General features: G+C 36.3%; 1 long non-coding RNA gene across 14 annotated transcripts in view; it reads right to left on the bottom strand.

Moving 5' to 3' along the window:
* Nucleotides 1-21,035, bottom strand: part of LOC140604801 (uncharacterized) — a 119,827-nt gene that overhangs the window by 21,050 nt on the left and 77,742 nt on the right. Inside the window, exon 8 of one of the 14 annotated variants that reach the window (XR_012007608.1) lies at nt 20,921-20,981. The exons of the other annotated variants lie outside the window; for them this stretch is intronic. This is a non-coding gene — a long non-coding RNA (uncharacterized lncRNA). The remainder of the gene's footprint in view (nt 1-20,920; nt 20,982-21,035) is intronic. 14 annotated transcript variants of the gene reach the window in all.

Below are 21,035 nucleotides of genomic sequence, written 5' to 3'. Positions count from 1 at the left end.
GGACAGATTCCCAGAACTATTCTTAGCCTTTTGAAGAAGCTGCCTTTAGTTAAAGGAGTGTAGAGGAATTAGGATGAAATAGAGAGAAGAGAGATGAGGTGGAGGGGGTGGGAGATGGATGGATGGATGAATGGGTGGATAATGGGTGGATGCAAGAAAGGAAGGAAGCCAACAGGCTCTTGTGGGCTTGCACCTGCAGCATGAAGTGACCATGAACATGTGAGACACCCAGTGGTGTTCACTCCCTGCAAGTTTCAGTAGGACCTCTCCATGGACACCTCTTCCTAATAAACTAGAGGACCACTTCCCAGTGCACCACAGTCATGGGTTGCTTTCCAGCAGGCTCCAGGGTATAAAATCTCACTGAGTATGTCTTCTCCAGGTATACCAGAGTGTGGTTTCTCACAAATATTACCAGTATATCATCTCCCCACAAAGGTCCTTTCCCAGGGCCGTACAGGGCAGCTTCCCAGGAACTTCTGCCAATATGGCATCTGAGAAAGTTTTTCTGCCTCTCAGTAAGCCATATTCACACCTTCTCCTATGATCTCAACCTAGGAAAGAGGGTGTGTTTCAAATGTTTTTCTTTCCTCAGATGCTCTAACTCAGCCCAAGAGTAGTAGCTGTTCCCTATATATACTGTACCTATATTCCTCAGAGTACCTTTTTATCCCTTTGTAGGTAAACTCTTGTTGTAATTAATAATCATTTATATTTAACTTTCCCTGTTATGGTCTGGGTTTCCTGATGGGACACTAACAGACACAGTCCCAGGAGACAGACCTTTAAAGTTGGAATTTGGTCATTAGTTTGGGGATATCCTTGAGCTTAAGCACAGTGCTGAGAAACTTGCCAAAGGGAAACAAGATATTGGTAATCTGAAGCATGCAATGGCATCACAATTAGTCACATTATCACCTGTGGTTGACTGTGATGTGTCAACTAAAGCAGTGGCTATGGTACTTGACTGTTATTGACTGCTACAGTCATGATGACTGCCATACCTGTGGTGTGGGATGGACTGTTAACTCCTGAGTGGACTGCAGTGATCACATAAATCACTTAACCAGAAAAATAGCCAAGAAGTCCCTAACCTTTAACACTGTCACTATTATCTGCTAGCAAAGACACAGTATCATCTGCATCCTTTCTATAAGTCCCTTCACTTTCTCTTGCAACCCTTCCCCATTTGCTGTTACTATTGTAGTTCCAAAAAATTAACATATGAAAAAAATTTTGTCCAAATTTTTCACAAATGCACCATATCTCTCTTTTTACCAAAGGAAATTGACAAAAGAATTTATTACTGGATAACTGATACAGACATTATAAGAAATGGAAACAACTATCACCATGCATCAAATACATTTCAAGTTCAAGTAATAAGCTATCACATAAAATATCTCATAGGACAGAAGGAAACAGAGAGATTTTAAAGACCAAACTATTGCTAAGGGCTAAAGCTGCTCTTCTGGCAACAGTTATCCCACAACTTTTAGATGTTTCAGACTCTTGAAGAATGGTTAAAGTTAAACTTCTCCATCTTTAACTTTGCCTCTTGCTTTTCTACAGTATAAAACACTGTTATCCTAATATTTTATAATTATATAGAATGGGAAGAGTGAACATTCAAGTGGGTAAACCGTTTGCTAAACATCATCTAACTAGTGAGTATCATTCTAGATATTTCCATTGCCCTCGAAATCCATTCTCCTCTTCTCCATCTTGCTGTGCATTTGGGGCAACTGACCTCCATGGACCATATACACATTGTCTTTGTCCTCTGGATTCCAGTTGTATTGAGTCAATGGGAGATTAAAAAAAAAAAAAGACGAAGAAGAAGAAATTACATGTCAGGAGAAACAGGTTATTCCCTGGCTCTCTTACTGCTATACTAGAGGTTGACAATAGCTGCTTTTCCTCTATTGAAGTTCAGAAGTGAAGGTCCCAAATTCCTGTCATGAAGCACTTTCCTTTGGTCACAGCTAGACCCACAGCTTTTTCTGGTTTCTCACAACCATTCCCTTTCCTTACTCCTTCATATGTAGTACTGATAATGGCTCTATGCTATTGCTCACCTCAGGATTTTTTACCGTCTCTAACTAGTATACTTCAACCATTCCTGTAGTTGCCAGGACCTTCAGAGATTTAAAGGGAGAATGGGATTTGAATCCAGGAGGTTGTTTTGTTTGTTTTTTAAGCCAGGAGGTTTAATAGTACTTAGACCAATGCTCTTTCTACTGAACCACACGGTTTCCACATGCATCCTCCACTCTAGAAGGACTACAAGTAGGTGTCGTATACTTTCACACTGCATTTATTCATAGTAATTCCCTTTTACATTCTCTATTCACTGCTCCTACCTATCCAAATTATATACAACCTCAAAGATTATCCTCAATTTTTACTTTCACCATAAGGTTTTCTTCACCCCTTCATGCTTTATGGGTCTGTCTTTACTGATAATCACAGCTTATAATACTTAGCTTGACATCTAGTTATGTTTATCTTGAAGAGTTTCTATTCATTCAAATATGTCAAACTCATACCCAGCTACTTTATATGCTACGTGAACATGTATTTCAAATGAATTCACTATTACCCTCAATTTGCCTAGCCAAATCAAGAACACATAGGATGTAGTGAAAAAAAAAAAAAAGTCATTGAGAGGTCACTTCTGGAATGGTGACATAAGGAGTCCACAGACCAACTTTCCAGTGAAACAACCATACCTGGTGCCAAAAAAAATCTTTAAAAATAATAAACATTTAAAGTCTTTTGAAATTGCTCTAAAGCAATAAGAATCTGAGGCATTTGCACTGCTCCATCCCTCCCTGTGTGCCAGTTCAGCTTGCTAGCTTAATGATGGGTATAGTATGGCTAAAAAGACAAACTCCTTCTATCCTCATTTTCCAATAAAGAAATATGATATCGGGATGCCTGGTGGCTCAGCAGTTGGGCGCCTGCCTTCGGCTCAGGTCGTGATCCCAGGATCCAGGATCAAGTCCCACGTCAGGCTCCCTCCAAGGAGCCTGCTTCTCTCTCTGCCTGTATCTCTGCCTCTCTCTCTCAGTCTGTGTCTCTCATGAATAAATAAATAAATCTTAAAAAAAAAAAAGAAATATGATATCTCATTAGGAGGAGCATTTCTCAACACCTCCAACTCCAAGCTGCAATGGCTAAATTCCTTATCTGTTCTAAGGGCTTCCTTCCTCCATCCAGCTCTTACTCACACTCACAGACCAGGCAGGTTCAAAATACTGTGTCCCCAGTCACCCTTAGCCCAGCTCATTCATAGAGCAGAGGCCAGCAAAGAAGGCCAGAGGCTAATATCCCAACCAGCACCCTGCTCATATGTGGGCGATACACCACTGCCCCTCTCCCCTGCTCTGGGACACTGACTTAGAGATCTTTCCCAAGGACAAAGGCAATCAACAAGAACAGGGAACTCTGAAGCTGTCCCCAAAGTAACTGATTTTATTTGAAGCGGAGTGGGGTATTCAAACCTAAGGGTCTCAAAAACCACCAATTTCTGGTAATAAGCAATTAAGAGAAAGCTTACAGCTCTATGTGAGCAACAAATGAAACTGTAGGTCCAGCTAGTTTACCAGAGAGAGCCAGAAAAAGAAGAGCCACAATGGGAACAGAACCAACTTCAAATTTGGCCTCAAAAAATACCCCAACCCACACTTAATTGGATCAGATCATAAAGCAATTTATGCCCCAGAGCACTAACACAATAAATAAATAAGCCATTAGTCAATGGAAACTAAAAGCTGCTTGTGATACCAACCGAGACAGATAAATTAACAAAGAAATCAGAAGAGAAAGTCAAAGAGAGTCCCAATAAAACCACTGTCATCCCAGGATGACTGTGCTCATGCCAAAACTACACCTCTCTGCAGGGACATCAGAGGCTTCATGCTACATAGGAAATAGATGTCACTAAGACAGTCTAGTCAAGTCACGAAACAAATGAGGAAACAACAAAAAAGAAGCCTCACAAATGGAAAGAAAATCCATGACCAGATGTTACATGTTAATGCCTTAACATTAAATGTTCAGTTTTCAACAAAATATTATGAGACCTACAAAGAAACAGAAAAGTGTGACCCACAGAACAGGAAAGAGACAGACAACAGAAATTGCCTGTCAAGGTCCTAGACGTCAGATTTAACAGATTTCAAAACAACCATTATAAATATGTTCTAAGAACTAACGGAAACCATGCTTGAAGTAATAGAAGCTATGATAACAATGTATTATTAAATACAGGCTATCAATAAGTAAAAAAAGTTATTTTAAAGAGAACCTATGGACCCTCCACTCTATGGTAAACTTATCTTTGACACAGCAGGAAAGAATACCCAATGGAAAAAAATATCCTCAACAAATGGTGTTGGGAAAATTGGACAGCCACATGCAGAAGAATGAAACTGGACCATTTTCTTACACCATACACAAAAATAAACTCAAAATGGATGAAAGACCTAAATGTGAGACAGGAATCTATCAAAATCCCAGAAGAGAACATAGGCAGCAAACTGTGACCTCAGCTGCAGCAACTTCTTGCTAAACAAGTTTCTAAAGGTAAGGGAGGAAAACAAAGGCCAAAATGAACTACAGGGACTTCATCAAGATAAAAAGCTTTTGCACAGGAAACAACTGCTAAAACCAAAAGACAGCTGTCAGAATGGGAAAAGATATTTACAAATGTCTTATCAGATAAAGGGCTAGTATCCAAAATCTATAAAGAACTTCTCAAACTCAACACCCAAAGAACATATAATCCAGTCAGAAGGCATGAACAGAATTTCTCCAAAGACATACAAATGGCTGACACATGAAAAAATGCTCAATATCAGTCAGCATCAGGGAAATACAAATTAAAACTACAACAAGATACCACCTCCTGCTGGTCAGAATTAACAAGTCACAAAACAACAAATGTCAAGCATGTGGAGAAAAGGGAATCTTCTTACACTGCTGGTGGGAATGCAAGCTGGTATAGCTGCTACTCTGGAAAACAATATGGAGGTTCCTCAAAAAGTTGAAAATAGAGCTACTCTATGACCCACCAATTGCACTACTAGATACCCCCAAATATACAAATGTAGTAATCCGAAGGGGCACTTGCACCCCAATGTGTATAGCAGCCATGTCCACAATAGCCAAACTATGGAAAGAGCTCAGATGTCCATCAACAGATGAATAGGTAAAGAAGATGTGGGAGATATATATACATACATACACATGTAATAGCCACTAAAAAAATGAAATTTTGCCATTTCCACATGTATGGAACTAGAGGGTATTATGCTAAGCGAAATAAGATCATCAGAGAAAGAATTATCATATTGTTTCACTCATATGTGGAATTTAAGAAACAAAACAAAGGAGCACAGAGGAAAAGAGGGAAAAATAAAACAAGATGAAATCAGTGAAGGAAACAAACCATAAGAGACTCTTAATTATAGGAAACAAACAGAGTTGCTGGAGGGAAGGGGGTAGGGGAATGGGGTAACTGGGTGATGGACATTAAGGAAGGCATGTAATATAATGAGCACCGGATATTATATACAACTGATGAATCACTGAACTCTACCTCTGAAACTAATAATACACTGTATGTTAATTAATTGACTTTAAATTTTAAAATATAAGAAAAAAAGAAGAATCAAACAGAAATTCTGGATTGAAAAAATATAATTGAGATTTTAAAAAATCAATAGAGTGCAACAATATACTTGAACTGGCAGAAGGAAGAATCTGCAAACTTGAAGGTAATAGAAATAATCCCTCCAAATAAAGAAAGGAAAAAAGAATAAAGACAAATGAACAGAGTTGCAAAGAAATGTAAAGCACCATTAAGCATGTTAATACACACTTAATGGGAATACTAGAGAAAAGAGAAAGAAACGAGAAAATATTAGAAATAATCACTGAAAAATCCTAAATTCGATGGCAAACATTAATCTATACATCCAAGATCAACTCCAAGTAGCATAATCACAAAAGAGCCACACCTGGACACATTAGAAAAATACTGATTCCATTATATACAAACACACACCCCACATCTTCTATATTCATTCTTTATCTGGATATTTGGGTTGTTTCCATATCTTGGCTATCGTAAATAACACTTCAATAAACATACAGGTGTATATATCTTTTCCAATTAGTATTTTTATTTTCTTTGTGTAAATACCCAGTATTGGAATCCTGGATCATATAGTCATTCTATCTTTAATTTTTTGAGGAACCTCCATACTGTTTCCCACAGTGGCTGCACCAATTTTCATTCTCCCAACAAAGCATGAAGGTCATAAAAAAGATATGGTGTGAGTGTGTGTGAGTGTGTGTGAGTGTGTGTGAGTGTGTGTGTGTGTGTATTACTCAGCCAAAATAAAAAATGAGATCTTGCCATTTACAACAACATGGGTGGACCTAGAGAGTATAATGATAAATGAAATAAGTCATCAGAAAGACAAATATCATATGATTTCAGTCATATATGGGATTCAAGAAACAAAACAAATGAAAAAGATAAAAAAAGAGAGACAAACAAAAAACCCAGACTCAAAGACACAAAACAGACTTATGGTTTCCAGAGGTGAGGGGGGATGGATGAAATCAATAAAGAGGATTAAGATTTCATTTACGATAAACACAGAATAGTGTGTAGAATTACTGAGTCATTATAATGTACAACTGAAACTAATATAACACTGTATGTTAATTGTACTCTAAGAAAACAAAAAGAAATAAACTTAAAAACAAAGAGAATGTTTTGAAAGCAAGGGAAAATGACTCATCACATAATTACATACAAAGAAGCCCTCAAAATATTAACAGCTGACAACATCAGAGCAACAGAGGCCAGAGGAAGTGGAATAACATTCAAAGTGCTCAAAGAAAAAGAAGAATCTTATATCTAGCAAAAGTATCTTTCAAAAATGAAGGTGACTTTTGAGAGTTTCTTGCTGGGATAATGAAAATGTTCTAAAATTGATCGTGGTAAGGGCTACACAACTCTGCATATACTAAAAACCATTAAATATACATTGGGAGGTATATTGTATGTATGTGAAATTATATCTCAATAAAACTGTTACAAAAATACTTAATGATCCATGAGATCAGATACCCAGTAGTGTCTATGATACAGTCCTTTAGATAAAGGCCTATTTAAAATACACTTGAAGAGTTCCGGCTCCATCATAAGAGTAAAAGACCACTATCACTCACCCCTTCTGATAATTACAATTAAAAATTCTTGACAAAATATGAACTACTTAATGACTCTAAAAAGTACATAAGGAAAATTAAGAAAATAGCAGAGAAGAGTCAAAACCTGAGGAAACAACCTTCATGTGAGTACATTTCTTTTTTCTTCTTTTTTTTCTTTTTCTTTTTTTTTTTTCTTTTGCTTGTTTGCTCTAATAACTTTGCCTTGAAAAGTAGATTCCTGTTACCGACTGGCACAATGACAATAGTGGTAGCAGCATGGGTGGCTTATACTCTGAGAGAAACTCCAGCTTTCCAGCAAGAACCAGAAAAAAGAAGCCCCCCAAAGACCACATAATGTTGAGTAGATTTCAAAAGGGAGAGCCAGAATAAAGAATCCCTTAATTCTGGGTATGTACGCACCCAATCAGGGCCTTGCATGTGAAATAAGCATACAAAACGAAGATACAAATTAAAATGGAATCCTAAAAATGAAGTTGATACAGAAAAGTACAAGAGAAGCAGAGGAACATTAAGAAAAAAACTTAAAGAACAACCAACCAAATCAAATCAATGTTTATATTAGATGTTTATAGGCAAAGCAATCCCAAATAAAAGACATTGATAGAATGAATAAAAATCAACACCCAGCATATGCGTCCTACAGACATACTTTTTACATTATAAGAAATAGATCAATTAAACATAAGTTGATTTTTTAAAATAATACTAAGAAGACAGCATAAGAAGGGTGTTATGATTATTTTAATAATGTCTTGAAGATAGATTTCAAGACAAAGAGTATTGCCAGGTATATAAACAATTCATAATGATAAAAAGGTAGACTTTATCAAAAAGACATGACAATTATCAATGTGTATTCAACTAATAATAGTGTCTCAAAATAACATGAAGCAAAAATTGGCAGCATCAAGGGAAAAAAAATCCAAAATCACAGTAGTAAATTTTGACAGCCTTTCTCAGCAACTGATACAAGAACTATTCCAAAAAAAAATCATGAAAGAATAGAAGAGCTAAACAATATGATCAGCCACCATGATATAATTGGCAATTATAAAAACACTACATCTAATAACTGCATAAGGCACATTATCACAGGGGTAGATTCACATTTGCATAATAGATCATATTTTGAGCCATAAAATAATTCTTGATAAATTTTAAAAGATCAAAATAATACAGAGTGTATTTTGTGACCAAAGTGGGCTGAAATTAGAAAAGCATACCAGTGCTAAGAATATCCTATATATCTGTAAATTAAAAAACACACACACACTTCTAAAAAACCAATGAAAACATGAAATCACTAAAGAAATCAGAAAAGCAATTTAACTCAATGATATCAAAACATATCAAAATTAGTGAGGTGTGGCTAAAGATATAATTTATAGCTTTATATGCTTATATTAGAAAAGAAGAAATCTAAAATCAATTATCTAAGTATCCACCTTAAGGAGCTAAGAAAAGAAGAGCAAGGTAAACTAAATGTAAATAGAAGGAAGAAAATAATTTAAAAAAAAAAAAACATAAATCAATGAAAAACAAAGATAGAGCAAACTAGCCAAACCTAAAGCTGTTTCTTTGGAAGGATCAACAAAATTAACAACCCCTTAGCCAGAGTAATAGGAAATAAAAGAGAGCAAAAATCACAAATACCAGAACTATTTTATCACCACAGATCCTATAAATGTTAAAAGGATAACAGAATTTTATGGATAGGCCAACAAATTTGACAATTTACATGAAATGGACAAATTTTCTGAAAAATACATCTCACAAAATTGGTATATGATGAAACAGAAATACTGAATATACTTATAGGCATTAGAGAGATTGAATTTGCTATCAAAAGCATTCCCAAAAAAGAAAACCACAAAACCAGATGATTTATTTATTCAAGAAATAAATAATATTAACCTTACAGGAACATATTCAGATATAAAAGAAGGACCACTGCCCAGCAAATTTTGTGAGACTAGCATATTCCTAATACAAAAGCCAAACCAAGCCATTAGCAATACCTTTCATGAATATAGATGCAAACATCCTTTGCAAAATGTTGGTTAATCAAATCCAACACTATATGAAAATAATGCATCATTATCGATTAGGTTTTATCTAAGAGTGGAAAGTTGGTTTAACAGTCAAAAATTAATGGATGTAATTAATCAAATTGATATAAATGGAAAAAATCCATATAATCATTTTAATAGATGCTACCTACAATTAGGCAAACACAAGGTCTAGGGTGCAGTCTTCCAAACTCGCAAGTCTTCTCAAGAGTTCTAACACCACCTGCAATAAGTTTGGCAAACTGCAAAGTCTGAGAAGGCAATCCCTACAAGACCGCCCTCACTTTAGATACCAGGCACAAATACTGGCATCTCCAGGGTTGCTTTCACTTCAGACTATCCAGATACAAATTTGAGGGTCCCCTTGGACCCCCTCAGGTTTCATAATTCACTAGAATGGCTCACCAAACTCAGTAAAGCACTATATTTAATATTACAACTTCATTACAGCAAAAGGAAACAAATTAGAACCAGGCAAAAAAAAAAAAAGAGATGCATAGGACAAAGTCCGAGAGTTTCCAAATGCAGAACTTCTAGCACCCTCAAGGATACATTACACTCTCAACATTGATGTATAGTAATAAGAATGAAAATATTGTCATATATTTGAATGAATGAAAATATTGTCATATTTCCTGAGCTTCAGGAAGCTCACCTGAACTTTGGTGTCCAAAATTTTTACTGAGGTTTCATTACCTGGGTATAATTGATTAAATCATTGCCCATTGGGTTGATGGACAATGCTGACCTCCCTTCCCCAGAGGTTGGGCTGATATCACAAGGCTCAAAATCCCAGCCTTCTAATTACTTGGTTGGTCTTTCAGGCCAGCCCCCACCCTGAGTCACCTCATTAGCATAAATTATGCTAACAAAGACATTCCAATCACTCTGAACACTTCAAGGACTTGAAGGCTACTTTCCAGGAGCTGGGACAAAGGACAGATCTCTCTTAAGATAAAGCAAAACACCTTAATAAACAGATACAGAAAAACCATTTGGAAAAATTCAACACTCATTCATGAAGAAATCTCTCTGTAAACTTAGAATTACAGAAATTTTCAAGTTGCTAAAGGACATCTACAAAAATCTATTGCCAACATCACATTTAATAGTAAAAGATTGAATTATTTCCCCTATGAGATTAAGAACAAGGCTGGGATACTTGTTTTGTCACATCTATTCTACATTGTACTAGAAGTCCTAGCCATTGCAACTAACCAAGAAAGAATAATAAAAGGTATACATCTCTGAAAGGAGGACATAAAATTTTCCCTATTTGTATATGATACATTTGTGGAGAAAATACCAGGAAACCTATAAAACAACTGCATAAATAATTTGAACAGTCATTTTACAAAAGAAAATATACAAATGGCCAATAAACACATGAAAGAATGTTAAATATCATTAATAAGCAGACAAATGCAAATTAAAATCACATTATACCACAAAATATATATATATATATATCACATATATCACATATATCACAAAATACCACCACATACCCATTAGATTAGCTAAAATTAAGAAGCCAGACGATATCAAGTATTAGTGAGGATGTGGAAAAACTGAACTCTCATACACTACTGATGGGAAAGTAAAATTCTCCAATACTTTGGAAAATAACTTATCAGTTTGTTAGCATGTTAAACATACACTCCCCAAGATATTTATTCTGGAGAAGCAAAAACATATGTCCACAAAAGCAGTTTTATTCATAATAGCCAAAAACTAGAAACAATCCAGATGTCCATTAACAATATATAAACAAACTATGATATATCCATATGGTGGCATATTATTAAGCAATACAAAATGAAGGAACTAACGTACACACAATAGTGTGAATGAATCTCAAAATCATTGTTCTCAGCTAAAAAAAAGTATCAGGCAAAAAATGTACAAGCGCTATCATTCTGTTTATAAAAATGCTAACAACACAAACTTATCTATAATGACACCAATCAAATCTGTGTTTGGTAATGCAAGCGGAGGGAGAGATTTATTACAAAGGGCCCAAGGAAGCTTTGAGGGATGATGGAAATGTTTATTATTTGTATTATATTAATGATTTCTAGTCAAATGACGTATGATTTCTCCAGCCAATAGACATATGATGATTTCAAATGTCAAAACTAATCAGATTTACACTTTAAATATATGCACTTCAATTACATATCAATAAATTTGGAAGAATAGGACAAAAAATACATTAAACTTATTTTGTCAGATCTGTCAATATTTTCTTATATATAATCTTTTGTTTTAAAACTAAAGTATTTCTTTGCCATCCAGAAGTGTGATGGTTGTGTTTTCTTTTTCTTTCTTTCTTTCTTTCTTTCTTTCTTTCTTTCTTTCTTTCTTTCTTTCTTTCTTTTCTTTCTTTCTTTCTTTCTTTCTTTCTTTTCTTTCTTTCTTTCTTCTTTCTTTCTTTCTTTCTTTCTTTCTTTCTTTCTCTTTTTTTTTTTGCATTTTACAAAATATTTAACTCTTTACTCCTTTTAGAATTTAAATGAGGACTTAAATGAAAATAAACTAGTACAGTGGGAAAATACAGGGACTACTGGGTTGCACTCATTTTTACCCAGCATTTGGAAATAAAATTCCTAGCAAGCTAAAAATGGTTAATGAAAGAATATACTACTAAACACCTAATTAAAAACACAATGAACATGTTTCACCCTCAAAATGAGAGAGAAGTGTCTCAATTGCCCTGCAAGTGCTTTGAGTATGCCATAATTGAGGACATGATTTTGGTGTTTGATTAGTCAGGCAGTCAGTATGAAAGAGAATGCTAGCCTCAAAAATCCAAATCTAGAATTTCTATAAGTTAGTTTTAGTTTTCATGTTTAAATAAAGGAAAGAAATACAGATATTGGGAAAGGTATATATTTCTAGTCACCAATCACATTTGGTTTAGGAAACTTTGAGTTAGGAACAAAAATCATAGATTTGGAATCTTCTTTATTTCAGATATTCTGTTCTATTTCACAAACCATCAAAACTTTTCCACATTTTAAATTCTTTCCCCCAACTTTTTCTAGCACCAAAAAGGGCACAAAAATATAAGTGAAAAGAGATAACATTAGGGGTGCCTGGGTGGCTCAGCAGTTGAGCATGTCTTCAGCTCAGGGTGTGATCCCAGGGTCCTACAATCAAGTCCCACATCAGGCTCCCAGCCTGCTTCTCCCTCTGCCTGTGTCTCAGCCTCTCTTTCTGTGTCTCATGAATAAATTAATAAAATCTTTTTAAAAAAAGGTAATACTAAATGTAATTCCCACGTTAAAAAAAATAATGGTGACTATTAGACAAAACAGTTCTAAGTTCTGTTAGAAAACTCCTTAACAACAATCTATTACCTGACATTTCTTAAAGCTATGATGTTTCCAATCTTATCACTGGTCATTGTTCCTGGTGATAGCATTGGATCTTGAAATACTGAAATTAGAGGTAGTTTGAACTTTCTATGATAAATTCAGTCTCCCACTCACTTGCACTATCAGAAAAAAATAGAACCTAAGAAGACCCACGACAAACCATAATGGGAACATTTTAGGATTTGGCATTAGACAAAACAATTAAGTTCACAATTAAGTCCTTTGCCTTTCAAAATAAATGTAATTGTTCAATTCTCAGAACTACAATTTACTTGTCATGAAATGGATATAGAAATGTCTGTTTTGAAGTATAAGCATTCAAACTATGATAGTTGTCCATCAGTGAAGGTTTACTATATTGAATTTCATGGACAGATACCACAGTTTTGTATGTTGCACATCATCCAGCATTTGGGGATCACTGACTACTTCGCTATTTAAAAAAAGAAAAAAAAATGGCTCAAGATCCTATCCTGTGTACATACAGAAAGCCCAGACCCATATCAAATATTTCTGAAAATTCCCTACAGGGAAGCAAGGGCTTCCATTACCCCTGTTGCTGCCTACAGTCATTCATTTGAGTTCCCACTCCAAGCTTCCTCTTGACTACTTCCCTCTTTCTCACTTCCTACAGTTAATGTCCTTTCCCTCCAGCCTTTACCTTTCATCCAAGCATGGAAACACCTCCTTCTCACTCACTGCCACTAAGATGCTGACAGGGTTGTATGTCAATAAACTTTCAAGTTTTAAGTTTTCAAGTATTAAGTTGTTAATCTTATTAATATAATTCTCATTTGGAAATACCATTAGCTGCTAATTCATAATCATCATTGGAAAAATACTCCTGGTTGTTATTGACCTTGAACTAGCATTTTTGCCCAAAGACTCAATTATAATAGATTAATTTTCACCCCATGCCTGCTCTATGGTGTTACTTTGGTAGCATTTACCCCATTCCCGTTTATAATGAGGAACAGAAAAATTCTAAGACATAAGCCCAAGTCATAAAAATCCACTTTGTAGTAAAAATAATAACCCAGTTCATGGTTCCCTTCACTAGATGAACTTCAGTGCAACTATGCTATTCATTTATACAACAAATTTATTAAGGGCCTACAATGTACTGGGTACTATGCTAGGTTTTCGAAATAATGGCTAACAAAAGTCGTGATTCCTCCCTCATAGAGAGGAATCTAGTGAATATAATCATAGAAAAATAAAACTGGAAAGGGCCTTGGAAATCATACAACAAAAGCCCTTCTTTTTGCCAATAAAGCCCACAGAAATGAAATTACTTGCTGAAGGCCAGACAAATTGGTGGCTAAACCCAGATTTCATTATGAAGGACTTACTTCTTCTTTGATGTTGTAGAACTGCATTTATATGACCTCCAAGTTACATAAAGTGATCTTTCTAGAACTCTTTCATGCATATACATGATATATTAACAAAAAAGCCGGTGGTGGTGGTGGTGGCAGTACTAGTAGTAGCAGCAGCAATAGTAGTAAAAACAGCAGACAATGGTATGTACTAAGAGTTTGCTAAGTTCTGAGCACTTTTATTGCATTAGCTCATTCAATCATCACAACCTTTCAAGGTAGATATTATTACCATCTGCACTTACAAAGAAACTGAGGTTCAGAGAGGTAAAGTAACTTGCCAAGGCGCCTCAAAGATAATAGCTCTCAGAGGTCTCACGCAAACCTACTCGGGTCTTCCTTATGACAAAATCAATGCTCCAACCTCTACACAAGCATTATACAAAAAACAAGTGAATGAAAGATTTCTCTGAACTTCTGGTCAGGATGCAGAAAATGTATAGTGTAATTGAAAAGAAAAGAGACACCATAGATGATATAGTAGAACAAGCTTTGTAAAAGCTCCCAAACTCTTGGGGAGGTTGAAAATCATGACATTTCTGTAGGTATTTGAGTAGCTCTGGACTCTGAAAAATACATATTGGCACTCATAATTTTTTTGTACTTTGTCAATTACTATATCATTAGACCAGCTGAAAGTAAATTTCAATGGTTTTAGTTCTTCAGAATGAGCACAAAGGTCTACACTACTCCTTCATAAATGATTCATTCTACAAATTTTTATTGAGTGCCTACTATGTATTAGGCAGTGTCTGTAGTGCTTGGAAATGTACTGGTGAATAAAATCAACATGATCTCTATTTGCAAGATTATGCTTGAGCAGGGAGTAATGATTTAGTCTTTCCTTCTAGTGAAAGCCCTATTGGCTCCTTCTCTTTTGTCTACAGAGTCTGGTGTTCCTCAGCCTGAAATGGCTACTTTTCTTACCCTATCTATTCACTACCCACCCCCAAAAATGGTTTTCTGGAGATCTCCAACTCAACTTCAAACTTCTTCCCACTTCTGCCTCCAAACATTCTATTGAGCTGGGCCCTCAATGACCTTTTGGTTGCAAGAGTAAACCAAGCAAAGGAGGATATGGTAGGCTGAATAAGATCCCCCCTAAAAACATCCAGGTGCTAATCCCTAACACCTGTGATTGCTACCCTACATGGTAACAAGAACTTTGCAGATGTGATTAAAGGATCTTGAGATAGGGTAATTATCCTGGATTAGCCAGGTCAGCCCTAAACATAATTATCAGGATTATTATAAGAGGGAAACAGAAGGAGATCTGAAGATGAGAAGAAGGCAAAGTGAAAATGTAGCAAAAAGAAAGATTTGAAGACACCACAACACTGACCTTGAAAATAGAGGCAGGGGCCATGAGCCAAGGAATGCAGTTCTAGAAGCTGAAAAGAAAGAAAGAAACAGATCTCCTCCTTGAGCCTCTAGAGGGAACATGGCCATGCTGACACCTTGTTTCTGATTTCCAGAACAGTAAGAGAATAAATGTGTGTTCTCTTAAGAGGCCAAATCTGTGGGTTGTTTTTGTTTTGTTTTGTTTTTTTGTTTTGTTTTTTTGTTTTTTGTTTTTACAGCAGCACAGGAAACTAACACAGACGGTAGGTTTCCAAGATTCTTAACTATGGTCTCTTGGTCTTCCTTGTCACACAGCTAGATGATGCTTCTCAAGATCCCTTGCAGTTTCTCTTCCTCTGCTTTGTTAATACTCTCTACAGACCTTAATAAAGATGTCATATATCTTGAAATTCACTCTCTTGTGGATTCCTTGATTCTTCACTACTCTGTGTATTCACTTAGCTCTAGAATGACATGATTTCTGCCTTCTCTGACAGGGTCCTCATCCCTCCCTTTCTGCATGGTTTCTGCTCCATTCTTTGCACATCTCTTCCCTGACAATCTCACTCTCCCTGAAAGTTTTACCTATAACAATGACGCACATACTAGCCAACTCTATGGACCTAGCCCTAGACATCTGCTTTTCCAACTAACCTGTCTGACCCTACACCTATCTTACTGACAGATATTCAGATTTATATTTGTGAAAAAATTCAACTCCCTCCTTCTTCCCTATGTTTGTACCTGGCACTATCATTCTCTCAGTCAGCTGGAATCAAGACTTAGAGTCTTCTTTGTCGAAGAAGGAAGCTTTGCATTCATTTTTGATACAGTATGTTATAGTCATTCAATATAGTCATTAAATCAATATTTACTGAATGTTTACCATATTCCAGGTACTCTATGAGGCTATGGATACACTGATGTACCGAATAAAGTCATCTGCCCTTGCAGAAGTTACACTCTAGTAAAGAGGGTACACAATAAACAAAGTAAACAAACAAGTAAATATAAGTACCACAGAGAGATATAAGCAAGGAAAGAGGATATGGCAGAGAATGCTAGCTGTTTTCCCGTATCAATATTCCAGAATAACATTTCCCAGCCTCCCTTGTGGTTAGATTTACCCATGTGACTAAATGCTAGTAAATGGAATATGAACAGAAGTGGAATGTGTCATTTTTAGGCCAAAGATTTTAAAAACAGATGTACTCTTATGTTTGCTGCAGGTTTTCTATATATAAATACTCTTGAAGGGATCCAGAATATACCACTGTGCATAAGGATTATTTTGAGCTGATGACATTTTAGAATCAACAGATGCAGGAAGAATTTTTTTCTGAGCTCCTCTTAACAGCCTAAAAGCAAAGTCTCCTGAATGAAGTCAACTGTCATAAAGCCCTTCCCCAGGAATTTTGCAACCAGGGGTGTTTAACTCCTATCACCAGATAAGAAATCAGCAATGAGATAAGAAATTGCCGAAATACACAATTATCACAAAACTATCACATCTCCCATCTGTTCTTCTAAAGATCTATTTATCTTTCCTAAAAGTCATTTGTTTTCCCATGCCCTTCCCCTTCTCTTATCAAGATGGTATATAAGCCCCAAATTCTTACTGTCATTTTGAGCTGTATTTTCTATGAGCTTCCATACATGGATAAACTTTGTTTTTTCTCTTGTTTATCTATCCTTCCTCAGTTTAATTTGCAGGCCCTCAAGTACATAAACTAAGAGTGTAAAAGAAAAGTTTTTCCTCCTCAACACTATCAAGATTCTTGCTCCTGTTTGTTAACTGAAAATATCATATACCTGTGTTAAATTTTATTGGGTACATTTTCTACATCTATTGAGACAATCACATGTAATTTATTATGTAATTTGGTCTATTTTATGAGGCTTTTCTATGTAGATCATTTACTTAGTGGGTATTTATCTATCTCCATGTTTTTAGAATGAAACCTACTTGGTCATTATGCCAAAAGCTGCTAATTATCCACCAAAATTTATTTCTTAATCTCCCATCCACCGTAATAGAGTTAAAACTGAATGTGGTGACTGAATTATAAACAGTAGAGTCTGGTGAATGTTTAACAACTGCTCTTTGCACTGGGGGAGCTCTGATTTGCAGTTTCTATACTGTATTTACACAATAGCAATTTCAAGCTACCAGTGTGCTATCACCAAGTACAGAATTAGAAGTGATTTTTCCAGTACCCCATTGTCTAGAGACTACATTTTCCAGACCAACATGCAGTTAGATGTAATCAGGAGACTAGGTTCTTACCAGTAAAATAAGAAGGAAATTGATATGTGCAATTCCTTTTACCTTAGGATAGTAATCGGACATATTCATATTCTTTATTTTTACATTTTCTGTGACCTGGAACCCATGGTGACCCAACTTGTAAACACATAGATGATAATTTCAGTAAAATTATGGTCCCAGGTTAGTAGCATCATAATCACCTGGGAATTTTTTTTTAAAGATTTATTTATTTATGAGAGAGAGAGAGGCAGAGACACAGGAGGAGGGAGAAGCAGGCTCCATGCTGGGAGCCTGATGTGGGACTTGATCCCAGGACTCCAGGATTGCACCCTGGGCCAAAGGCAGGCGCCAAACCGCTGAGCCACCCAGGGATGCCCTCACCTGGGAATTTTTTTTAAGAGGCAAATTCTCAGGCCCCACTCATAACCTACTAAATCAGAAAGTCTGAGGGGAGGACTCAGCAGACTGAATTTTTTTTTTAACTCTCTAGGGGATTCCAATTTGCACTAAAGTTTGAAACTCACTGTCCTAGGAGATAATGAACCAACATCATTGATGAAACACTGATCGAACACATGATGCGGCCAGCTAAAGCAGAGCATCCACCTGGCAACATTCACATAAAAGAGTAAATCCCAATACTCTCTAAATCACTGAGGCCTTTTATGTGTAACAGTTTTAACTTCACTTTAATTAATACAGCTCTAGTTTTTTATTAGCACTGAATTTGATTTAATAATAGTTTATTTAGGATTTAATTTACTAAGATTTCACTTTGGATTTTTCATTTACATTCATAATTGAGGCTGATGTATATTTTTCCTTTTTACCTATCCTAGTCCAGTTTTCATGTTAAGGTTATACTGGCCTTTATAGGTTCATTTTTTTTCTTCTCACTCTCCAGGCATTTCACTCCCTGCACAGGACACTTCCTGTGACTGTCTCCACCTCCAAGTCTTACCACAGTGGGAAGGGGTCTTTGCTCTCTGACTATATGTGAATTGGACAGACCTCTTCCCCTGCCAGTGGTCAATTTCGTTCAGTTGCTGGTGATGGGCCCAGGCCACAAGTCTCCCAGGTCCGCTGCTTGCCCTAAGCTGACAGTAGCCAGCAGCACTTTTCTTGAGAGAAACATTTTAATAATGTTAAAGTGAGTGATCAAAATTCCCTATAGTAGCCATGATTTAGAAACGTAAGTTAATGTAAGTAGTACATGTGTGTATACACACTCACACACACCTGATTCTCCTTAACTATCATCAAACTTACTTTTTTTTTTTTTTTTGAGAGAGAGAGAGAAGAAAGGGGGAGTAAAAGGCCAGAGGGAGAGGGAAAGAGAAAATCTCAAGCAGGCTCCATGCCCAGTGTGGAGCCTGACATAGGGCTTCATCTCACAACCCTGAGGTCATGACCTGAGCTGAAATCAAGAGTCAGATGTCTTTAACCAACTGAGCCACCTGGGTGCCCCAAACTCAGAGACTTTTACACCTAGGCAGCGAAATACACTTAGTTTAATTTTGAGATGTTTGCCCTAGCTGGCTCCTTCTTTATAGTACCTCTATTTTGGGTTTTTTGTTTTTGTTTTTGTTTTTTTTAAACATTTTATTCCTTAACTGAGAAATGTTATGGCCAGTTCAGTATTTTGGATTTCACAAAATTTTTACAAAATACGATGCATTCTTAATTATCCATATATATGGACAGACTGAGAAATCAAGGCTTATAAAGTTTTCTTCCTACATCTTGAGCCTATCCTCTGTCTCCCGTATTCAGGCATTTCCTTAGCTAGTCTCTTCCGTAATCTGTCCATCATCTTTCACCTTCCCACTGCAAGACTTGTGATGATCTTCAAACAGGTCTTCTTTTTCCATTTTATTCTCTGCAAATGATGTTATATTATGCTACACTAGTCACAATCATAATATTATGATCTAATAATATTAGAAAATGTCCCATTAACATATGCCTGAAGAACACATTCTTGGTGTCAGATCCAGGTCTCTCAAATGTCTAGAATGTCTTTTAAATCTTACCTAGATACATGGCAGCCCAAGAGGATACTCTCCCATTTCATACCTTTCACCCGCTGCCTGGCTGCTCACCTATAATATATCTTGCCCAGCACTCTTGGTATGTATCAAAGTCCTACCTGTCCTTTGAAACCCAGGTCAAATCCTTTGCCTGACATGAGCCTTTTATAAATGTTCCAGCTGGCAGTTGTTTCAACTTCTTCTGAAATCCTCCAACATTTTCTCTCTCTTTTGGCAGTTTTTAATGTTTTACTTTGTATATTGGCTCTGTGTCACTTCTGCTTTTGTACACCCAATTTGGGTCTCATTATGTTTACACCGTGCTTGCAGGAAGTGCTCGATAACTGAGTGTATAACTCATGTATATTTTTGGTTAAGTTAGAGGAAAAAATCACCACAATCACCACCTCTAACCAGAATGGTGGTTTGCTTAATCATATGGGGGACTCTGCCTAAGAATTTGATCCAGTATGTTTTTATGAAATTCAAATTTCATAGCTTCTGGCAGTTCTTTATACCACTAAAGGTATCTCAAGGTTAATAATCAATTTAGTTAAATTTAGCGTAGCACATCAGTGAGTTTTTAGACATGCAAATGATGGCTATTATTGAAAGAATTTTTACCTAAGGCTGATTTTTAATGGATCTCTGTTACTCAAACCATTTCTGTCTTACTTTTACTGTTTTGGGGTCCAGCAGAGTAGACTTTTTCATGCTTTCCAAGGTATTTGACTCCTGTGCTTTCTCCATTCCCTACGATCTCTCCTTCCAAACCAGCCATCTTTCCTGAGCTCATTTCTTTCATTGGCTAGTGGCAGCCAATTTCAACCATACTATTTCTCAGCCTTGTATCCTGGAGCTAGAGTCTCAGTAGTCACAAGATCTGATGTCAAGTTTTCTCAAGCTCAGCCTTTTACCAAAAATATTGTCACTGCATAAGATAGAACTCCAGTGTTTCTGTCTCTAATATTTAACTGCTAAGCCAATGTCACACATATTAAGTTTTTGTTACAATAGCACACCACTTAACGTTTAATACAGGAATTAGTACTGTGAAATCAATGCTAGCTATTCTCACCTATAAATTCCAAAATCTCACAATAAATTCTTCTCACTCACATAAAACCCAGTTGTTGCCAGGAGAGAACTCCACTCCGTGTAGTCATGCAGACACCCAGACCAACAGAGACTCTCTCACCTTCCAAACATCCAAACATGGCCTGCACAGCTTCTAAGGTGGCCGTGGATGTTGCTGTCCCCTGGAATATGGAGGAAGAAAATACAGAGAACCACAGAGAAGATTTTATGGACCA

This window comes from Canis lupus, chromosome 15 (genome assembly GCF_048164855.1).
Source record: "Canis lupus baileyi chromosome 15, mCanLup2.hap1, whole genome shotgun sequence".
NCBI classification, from domain to species: domain Eukaryota; kingdom Metazoa; phylum Chordata; class Mammalia; order Carnivora; family Canidae; genus Canis; species Canis lupus.
Note: the sequence above shows the minus strand (reverse complement) of the source record. Positions and strands in the feature narration are given on the sequence as shown.